The sequence below is a fragment of the Camelus ferus genome, chromosome 27, assembly GCF_009834535.1.
Source record: "Camelus ferus isolate YT-003-E chromosome 27, BCGSAC_Cfer_1.0, whole genome shotgun sequence".
Classification (NCBI taxonomy): Eukaryota; Metazoa; Chordata; class Mammalia; order Artiodactyla; family Camelidae; genus Camelus; species Camelus ferus.
Window position 1 is genome coordinate 24,848,113 of NC_045722.1, and position 9,394 is coordinate 24,857,506.

Here is a 9,394-nt window from a genome sequence, read left to right on the forward strand (position 1 = left end):
GTCACACTTCTTGCTTCAAAGAGCCATTCAGCATAATGTTATCAATAAAATGAACAAGTACAGTACCTTGTAGAAGGAATGATTGTCATTGTGTCATACGCTGCAAAGTTGATGTTCCCCAGACAGGATGTAAAGGTTTATTAATGACCTTGCAACCTAAAAGGAAACTGCTTCTGGTGAACCTTATGGAGAAGCTGGAGAAAAAGACACGTGCTAGATTAATAGCTGCTTCGTGACTACCATGGGGTGTATGAACTTGCTCACCAATGAAATCACATCTGGGTAAGATTTCTTTAGCCCACTGTTACTCAGTAAGACTCTTTTGTCTTCTGCACAGACCACACAGATGATTTTAGGGGTTGTGGTCAGAATTACAAACCATGCACCCTTCAAGTCCTTAATGGGGGGACAGATCTTTGCAATTCCTCTAGGAATGTGGCACTGCTTTTGATTTTAGGTAGAGGCAGTTCAAATGACTTCCATGTGACCTTTGCAACATAATAGCCATCACACTTCTGACTGAGAAACCAGTGAGAGGATTCTGACAGCTGCTAAATATCGTTATTCCAATTTTATAGTCTAGAGATGGGAATGCCCACAGGATGAATTAGGAGAAAATTTGGACCCTCTGCGACATGGACTTGAGCTAAAATATCATTGATCACTTGACCCCCATAAAACTCTCCTTTGAGCAATGGGCAGAGTGATGTTTTGATTCTCCTAAAGGAACTGTCAAACACAGCCAATGCCCAAGTAGTCCTTGATGTGTTTAATTATATCACGCTCCCCACCAAGTGCACAGTTACCTTGGTAAATTACAGTAGCTCCCTTTTGGGAAGGCTAGGAGAAAGACTAACAGTATAATTTTTTGTTACTGAAATACGATCCTTCCTAGGACTTCATTCCCCTTAATTTAAGGGTCTCTAGGTCTATAAACTGGCTCATGTCAGGGTACTGATGGAAAGGCTATGACTAACTCTCTTTATGATTCAAATTTACTTTTTTTCATAACTTTTCTGCTTATGCAGATCAAGTAATACTTAATTAGGTTTCCTGTTTCCTTCACTTTTAGCAACATCATGATAAATTAGCCAACACCATAGGCCCATGCCAACCAGGATATTTACATTGTTGCTTTGCTTCTGCTTCTCACTACAGGAAATATTCCTACCTTGAATTTGGTGGCTAATTCATGCTATTTGTTCTGCCACACCATGATCCAATTATGCATAGTTTATTAGATTTTTCAATTTAGCAGATTTTCCAATTCCCACTGTGAGGTTCAGCTTACACAGAATAGAAAATGCAGAGATCCTCAAGGTGCTAGAACTCCACTCTCAAATTCATTTCTCAAATAATTGGTGAAAGGTGACCTTCAGGACCCTCCTAGTGTGGGCAAATAGGTCTTCAATAACAAATACACAGTTACATTCCAGTGTTCCTAAACTTTTGAACACCTCCCTCTATGATAAACCAAGTAAGAATAAATATGCCAAGTTTCCATATTGTGGGCCATCTTTTTATCCACATTTTTGTACACATTTTTGTCATAAAAAATAACTGCTTAGGTTGCTTTCTAACTCCAAATATTACAATAGCAAATACACAATCCCTGATTTACGGGCCTATACCAGTTAATTGGCAGTGATTCAAATTTATATTGCTTCTACCATTATCTCCCACACCCATAAAGTACATTCCTACACATGTTCCCCAGAATCCTGTACACACACACACACTCAAGCAGTTATTTTGCAGTGTCCAAATATCCTCATTGGTTACATTTTGTAACCTCACCTTTAGTGGTCTACAAGGACCTGAGTCTAGTCATCAGTGGCCACTGCATCAGGAGAGGATACCACCATTTTCCTGTTTAACTCAGGATTATTACCCTCAGACTAGAGTAGAAAGGCTGATACCATGCTGAATTAGGAGGCCGCTACCACTTAGGATGGAGATGAGAAACCCAATAATACTGGAGAACTCTCTTCCACTGTGGGTGTTGAGACCACTTGCACTGGAAAAAAATCCATAATCAGGCAGGGGGATCAAGATGGCAGAGTAAGAGAATACTGGGTTCTCATCTCCCCTCATAAACACATCATTACAACTGGGTATAGAAATACTAACTGACATCAGCCTGGGGATTTGCAGGATAGCTCTTCTACAACCAAAGCTGAAAAGAAAGGTCCACAGAGAGTCTGGTAAGAAGGGAGGGTAAGTGGTCTTTTTGGGACGCACACTCCTAGCAAGGCTCATGAAGTAGAGGATATCACTCATACAGGGACTCCTCCTGGGAAGCAAGTGATTTGAGCCACATATTATGCACCCCAGGCCTTGTATCTGACACTGGGAAAACAAGACCCCTCAGCTGGTTTGAAAACCAGAGAGACTTACTGAAGGGCTGGAAGAAACTGATTCTGCCATCGAAGAGTGCAAGCAGTGACTTATTTATGCCCAGCCACAGTGCTGAAGGAACAGACTGCAAACCTTCTGGGGCTCCAGTCAGCTGGTTGAGACCATCAAAACACATCCCCTAGCCTGCATCAGCCTCCTGCTCCATCCTCTCTTGCTGCAGCCCTGCTCCTCACTAAGGTGGAGGCTGCCACTTTGGAACAGAGCCAGCTCTGACCCCAGCCCTGCCTCTGACCCGGTTGGAAGCAGCTACTGACAGCATGCACTTTGGTGCACACACTAGGGAAAGACTGATATTAGCTGAAAGGTAGAGACCATCCACCTCTACAACATGCTTACTTTTGCCCACTTGAAAAAGAGTAATGCTAGCACCAGGGTGGAAGCCATTACCTGAATAGCTGTCCCTGCTCCCACGTGGAAGGGAGCCAGCTCAGCAGTGTGGCACCAGCCCCTCTGGGCCCTATCTAGCCTCTAATCAAGTTACTCACACTGTGAAAAATATGAAACGAACTCAAAAGTGCAGCCTTAAGCTCTCAGTTCCTAGCTGTACACAAACCAAGTCAGAGACTGTCATCACACCTGAGAGAAATGAACTACTGGGCTCCTGATCCAGAGCCTCAGGACTTTATCCCACATGCAAAGTGTAGTAACAGCCATTGAGCATGGGAGAAATCTCAGTTTGCACGATCTGGCTATAGACCCTTCAAATGCAATTCTGTCTTCCACCAAGACAGTGGCTTTTAGCACATTCTAGGGAAAAACATTGCCCATGCACACTTTGAATCCAGTTCTCCCAACAAAGCCACTGTGCAAACAGAGACTGCACATATCGGCTCTCACATAAGGAATCAGCTTCAAAATGGGATAGATGATTGTTTCACCTAATTTCATAGACACCAAGAAAGTTAAACAAAATGAAAAGACAGATCAATATGTTTCACATGAAAGAACAAGGGGGAAAAAAGCCCTGAAATCACCCCTAAATAAACAGAAATAAATTAATTGAACTGATAAATAGTTCAAATGAGTAGTAATAAGAATGCTAACTGAACTTGGGAAAAGAATAAATGAACACAGTGAAAAACTTCACAAAGAAATAGAAAGCATAAAGAAGAAGTAGACAGCATTGAAAAATACAAAAAGAGAAATGAAAATTACACTAGAGGGAATAAAAGCAGATTGGAAGATACAGAATGACTAAGTAATCTGGAAGACAGAATACTGGAAAACACCAAACTAGAAGATCAAAACTAAAAATAAATTTAGAAAACTGAGAACAGTTTTAGGGATTTCAAAAGAGGACATCACACATTGACATTAAAATTATAAGTGTTCCTAAGTCTATGAGTCTGTTTCTGTTTTGTATTTTTTTTTTTTAAGATCCCACATATGAGTGATCTCATATGGCATTTTTCTTTCTCTTTCTGGCTTACTTCACTTAGAATAACATTTTCCAGGGACATCCATGTTGATGCAAATGGCATTATATTGTCATTTTTTATGTCTGAATAGTATTCCATTGTAAAATTATACCACATCTTCTAATCCAGTCATCCGTTGATGGACATTTAAGCTGTTTCCATGTCTTGGCTATTGTAAATAGTGCTGCTATGAACATTAAGGTACAGGTGTCTTTTAAAGTAGGGTTCCATCTGCATATGTGCCCAGGAGTGGGATTACTGGGTCATATGGTAATTCCATTCCTAGTCTTTTCAGGAATCTCCATACTGTTTTTCACAGTGGCTGCACCAAACTGCACAAATACAAAACAGAAACAGACTCATAGATGGAGAATACAAACTTGTGGTTGCCAAGGTGAAAGGGGTGGGAAGGGACAGACTGGGAGTTAGAAATTTGTAGCTACTAACAGGTATATGTAGAAAAGATAAACAAGGATATACTGTATGGCACAGGGAAATATATACAACATATTGTGGTAGCTCACAGCAAAAAAGAATATGACAACGAATATATGTATGAAAAATTGTGCTCTACACTGGAAATTCACACATTATAAACTAACCATAACTCAATATAATAAAAATGTTAAAAACAATTATAAGAGTTCCAAAAAGAGAAGAAAGAGAGTGACATAGAAAAAGTATCTGATGAAATTATGGCTGAAAATTTCCCAAACCTAAAGAAGGAAATGGATATCCAGGTATGAGCTCATCTTTCACCCATCCCCCAACAATTTGTCCAGTGATATTAGGAGGAACAAACAAATTGTTTTATTCCTTGATTTCTAAAAATGTTAGAATGGATCATATACATATACTTAGCTGATTTTTTTTTATAAATTGATGAGAAATATTCAATGCAGATAATTTTGTGTGTCTCCATAAATTGGTCACACCATGAACAAACAGAGCTGTGCTTTCTAATGGAAATAGAGTCACTAGCATCTTTATATCTAATTAGAGAGCAGTTCCAGAGACCCCTACACAAGAAAACTCACTTATAAATTATACCCCTAGAAAATCTCTCCATGACAAAATCTGTATTTGTCAGGGTTCTCCAGAAAAATCAGAAGTTATAGGACAGAGTGATATAGAAATAGTTAGATAATAAAGATCATTTATTATAGGAATTTACTCTGCTAGCTATACAGGATAAACATCCCACAATATGTCATCCAATAGATGAAGAGCCAGGAAAACTGGTGGAATAATTCAATCTGAGCCTGAAAGTCTAAGAACAAGGGGATTTGATGGTGTAACTGCTACTCCCAAACCAAGCTCTTGGTGTAAATCCCAGAGTTCAAATGCCCAAGAACTAGGATATCTGATGCCCCAGGGCAAGAAAAGACAGATGTCCCAGTTCCAAGAGACATAAATATTTTTTTTTCCTTTCTTTGCTTTTCATTCCTCTATGGCCCTGAATTCTGAGTGAAAGATTCTCTCACGTTGGTTAAAGCAGGTCTCTCTTCTCAGTCGCTGAATCAAAGACAATCCCTTTTAGACACCCCCTTACAGATGCAGTGAGAAATAATGATTTACCAGCTATCTGTACATCCCTTAGCCCAGGAAAGTTACTATCACAAGTCTACCCCTTGTCCACTTGTCACCTACACTCACCTCTTTCAACCATAATTAACTTTCAAAAACAAGACAATACCGAGTTTCATAATTCTGCCTAACATGGTGCAACACACTGACCTCTTCCCTAGAAGAGGAGATAAGCTACGTGAGGGATGTTTATTCATCTAGACATTCTGAAACATGCAAAGACATCTTTTTTATATATATATACATATATAAAATCTGAATCACTATGCTGTACACCAGAAATTAGCAGCATTGTAAATCAACTATACTTCAATTTGAAAAAAAAAAAAGATTTATGTCACAATGTAAGAAGCAACAACTTCTCTTCTTTCTTTCCGCCATCTGCTCAACAGCCACAAAACAGCATCTATGCGTGTGTGCATCTCCATCCACAATGGCCAGGCTGATGTCCAGATCAACAATGCCTGCTGGAAGCTCTACTGCCTGGAACACAGAATCCAGCCCAATGGCCAGATGCCAAATGACAAGGCCATTGTGGGAGGAGATGACTCCTTCAACACCTTCTTCAGTGAAAGAGGCTCTGGCAAGCATATACCAAGGGCAGTGTTTGTAGACCTGAAACCCACAATCATTGATGAAGTTCACACTGGCACCTGCCACCAGATCTACACTGAGCAGCTCATCACAAAGAAAGAAAATGCTGCTAATATCTATGCCCATGTTCAGTACACCATTGGTAAGGAGATCATTGACCTCTTCTTGAACTGAATTCAGAAACTGGCAGACCAGTGCACAGGTCTTCAGGGATTATTGGTTTTTCACAGTTTCAGTGTGGGAACTTGTTCTGGGCTCACCTCCCTGCTGATGGAAAATCTCTCTGTCGATTATGGCAAGAAGTCCAAGCTGAAGTTCTCCATGTACCCTGTCCCCCAGGTTTCCACAGATGTAGTTGAGAACTACAACTCCATCCTCAAAACCCAAACTACCCTGGAGCACTCTGATTATGCCTTCATGGTAGACAGTGAGGCCATCTATGATATCTGTCATAGAAACCTTGATATTGAGCACAGAATTTACACTAACCTGCATGGGATGATAGGTCAAGTTGTATCCTCCATCACTGCTTCCCTGAGGTTTTATGGAGCCCCGAACGCTGATCTGACAGAATTCCAGGCCTACCTGGGTCCCTATCCTCACATCAACTTCCCTCAGGCTACACAAGCCACTCTCATCTCTTCTGAGAAAACCTACTGTGAACAGCTTTCTGTAACACAGATCACCAATGCTTGCTTTGAGCCAGCCAATAAGGTGGTGAAATGTGACCCTCACATGATAAATACGTAGCTTGCTGCCTGTTTTATCATGATGATATGGCTCCAAAATATATCAATGCTGTCATTGCCAAAATCAATAGCCAGCATACCATCCAGTTTGTGGAATGGTGTCCTGCTGGCTTCAAATTTGGCTTTAATTAACATCCTCCCATCATGGTACCTGGTGGAGAACTGGCCAAAGCATGGTGAGCTGTGTGCATGATAAGCAACACCACAGCAATTGCTGAGGCCTGGACTCACATGAAGCACGAGTCTGACATGATGTATGCCAAGCATGCCTTTGTTCACTGGTTTGTGTTTGAGGCATGGAGGCAGGAGAGTTTTCTCAGGCCTATGAGGACATAGAGGACCTTGAGAAGGATTATGAAGAGGTTTGTGTAGATTCTGTTGAAGGAGAAGGAGAGGAAGTAGGAGAGGAATAGTAAAGTTAAAATGTCACAAAGGTGCTGCTTTACAGTGAAGCTTATTCTGAAACATTTAAACATTGAAAACTGCAGTCTGATCAGTTAATTTGTATGTGGCAATGTACATTCTCATATATAATTACTGACTTACGCTTTAAAACACGATGGTTTGTTACAGACCCAAATATCCACTTCTCCTCTGTGATTACCTGTGCTATACAGTATAATCTTGTTTATCTATTGTTAATGAGTTTATATATGTCCATGTATGACTGAAAAATTGTGCTGAACACTAGAATTTGACACAACATTGTAAAATGATTATAAATCAATAAAAAAAATAAAAAAATAAATAAATAGACCAATCAGGAGGGAGAGAACCAATCAGGAGTGAGCTCCATGCAAATGAAGTACTACAAATGGACCAATCAGGAGTGAGGGAAATAACCAATCAGTAGTGAGCTCAGGGAACCAATAGAATTTTAGGGTAAGTAAGACTTTTCAGAGGCAAAAAGTGAGATAGAGCCTCTGGGCCAGGGAACCGGATGGTGCTAGCAGGAGAGTAGTTGCCCTGTCTGTCTTTTTATGGGGCTTCTCACCTCACCTTGGCAACTTTATTAAGAAGGGAAACATTCTATCAGTGTCTATTTTCCCATCTCAGTTTTCCCAGCATTCAGGCTTATAAAAGGATAATGTCATATATTAACACCCCTCATCTCTCTGGATCATGTTACTTACATTGTCTCCATGGAGGTAGGGTCTCTGATAAGACCCCAGAATTTACCCGGTAGGTCTCTTATAGAACAGAATCAATCAATGTTGAAAAAGGCCCTTGAGAATTGTGATGTAATATACTAATGTACATAATTAATAGTGAAGATGAAAATAAACTGAAATATGAACGTCAAAAAAAATCCACTTCTCTGATGGATTTGAATAAAGTATTTATTGTCTTTAAAAATTACAAAGAATGGGCCTTTCAAGGGTTAGTTGGTTGACCAAACTTTAATCAGACCCCTGAAAGTACTCCTAGGCCCATATGTGTACCTCTTTGTAAAATTCTCAGCAAGAATTCTGCTGAGTGAGTTTTGCATGAGGCCTTCATCCTCCAGGTCTGGTCACCCTCGATATCTAATTAGGTTTCTCATATTCCACCCCCACCAACAGGTAATGTCTAATCAATCTGACTTGTCTTCAGAAAGAATCCCATATGTCAGTTTACCAAGAAATTCCCTAGTGCTTGTTGTTTCATATTAGTAGTATGCCATCGAGTAACACCCACTGAGTTCCTCTGATATAAATTCCCTCTTCCAAATTCTCTATTCGTCATTGAGCCCAGTTCTATATTGAGGTCTCTTTTTCATTATTACTATAGTTCTGAATAAATATGTTTTTACCACATTAAATACTCTCCAGGTATGCCTGTCCTGTAACAGTTTTCAGACTTAGTCACTCCATACAGGGCAGTAACTCCTCTCTTTTCATGTTGACATAGAAGCATGAAGAGTCCAGTATGGGTGAGTGTCTGTCTTAAGCTCCACTCAGGAGAATCATTGTTCTGTCTCCTGGTAGAAACATTCCTTCTTCTGCAATTATAAAGTCTAGGTGGGCAGATCTTAATGTCATGAGAAAATGAAAAGAAAAAAAAAACATTTCAAAAGGTAATATAAGATGTGGTGCCTCTACCTTCATTCCTGTCCTTCATTCCTGGACATATTAACAGCACCATTATTGGAAGCTGATTCAGGACACAGATGTCTCCCAAAGAAACTTTCCACAGCTCTGCAATATACTGCCAACTTCCTGAGTGCCACTGAAACTGAGTCCTCAAAAGGCCCTTTCCCTGTTGTATCCAACCAGCTGCTTCAGGGTGGTGGTGAAAAGGGTGAAATAGTGGATCCAATGGGCATGCACCCTTGGCCTCACTTATTTTGTTGCAATGCCAATTCCTTGAGCTGAAGCAATCTTTCTTAGAATGCTACCATAGCAGATAAAGTATCTTTAAATCCACACTGTAATTTTGTCAACAGCATGCACAAAGTCAAGGCAAATAGAGACCCATAGAAAGTGTCTGTTTCAACAAGGCTAAAATGACACCCCTTAAATGATTAAAGTATACTGATGTAATCAACATGCCAGCAGGGGTCTGTCTGAGGACCCCCTGGAATGTGCCAAATGAGAGACCCAGTGCTGCTACCACTTTTAGCAGATCAGGCACTCAGTCATGGTTAAT

General features: G+C 40.2%; 1 pseudogene; it reads left to right on the top strand.

Moving 5' to 3' along the window:
* The first annotated feature begins 5,831 nt into the window (after positions 1-5,831).
* On the top strand, positions 5,832-7,254 carry LOC102522158 (annotated as a pseudogene).
* The last annotated feature ends 2,140 nt before the right edge of the window (positions 7,255-9,394 follow it).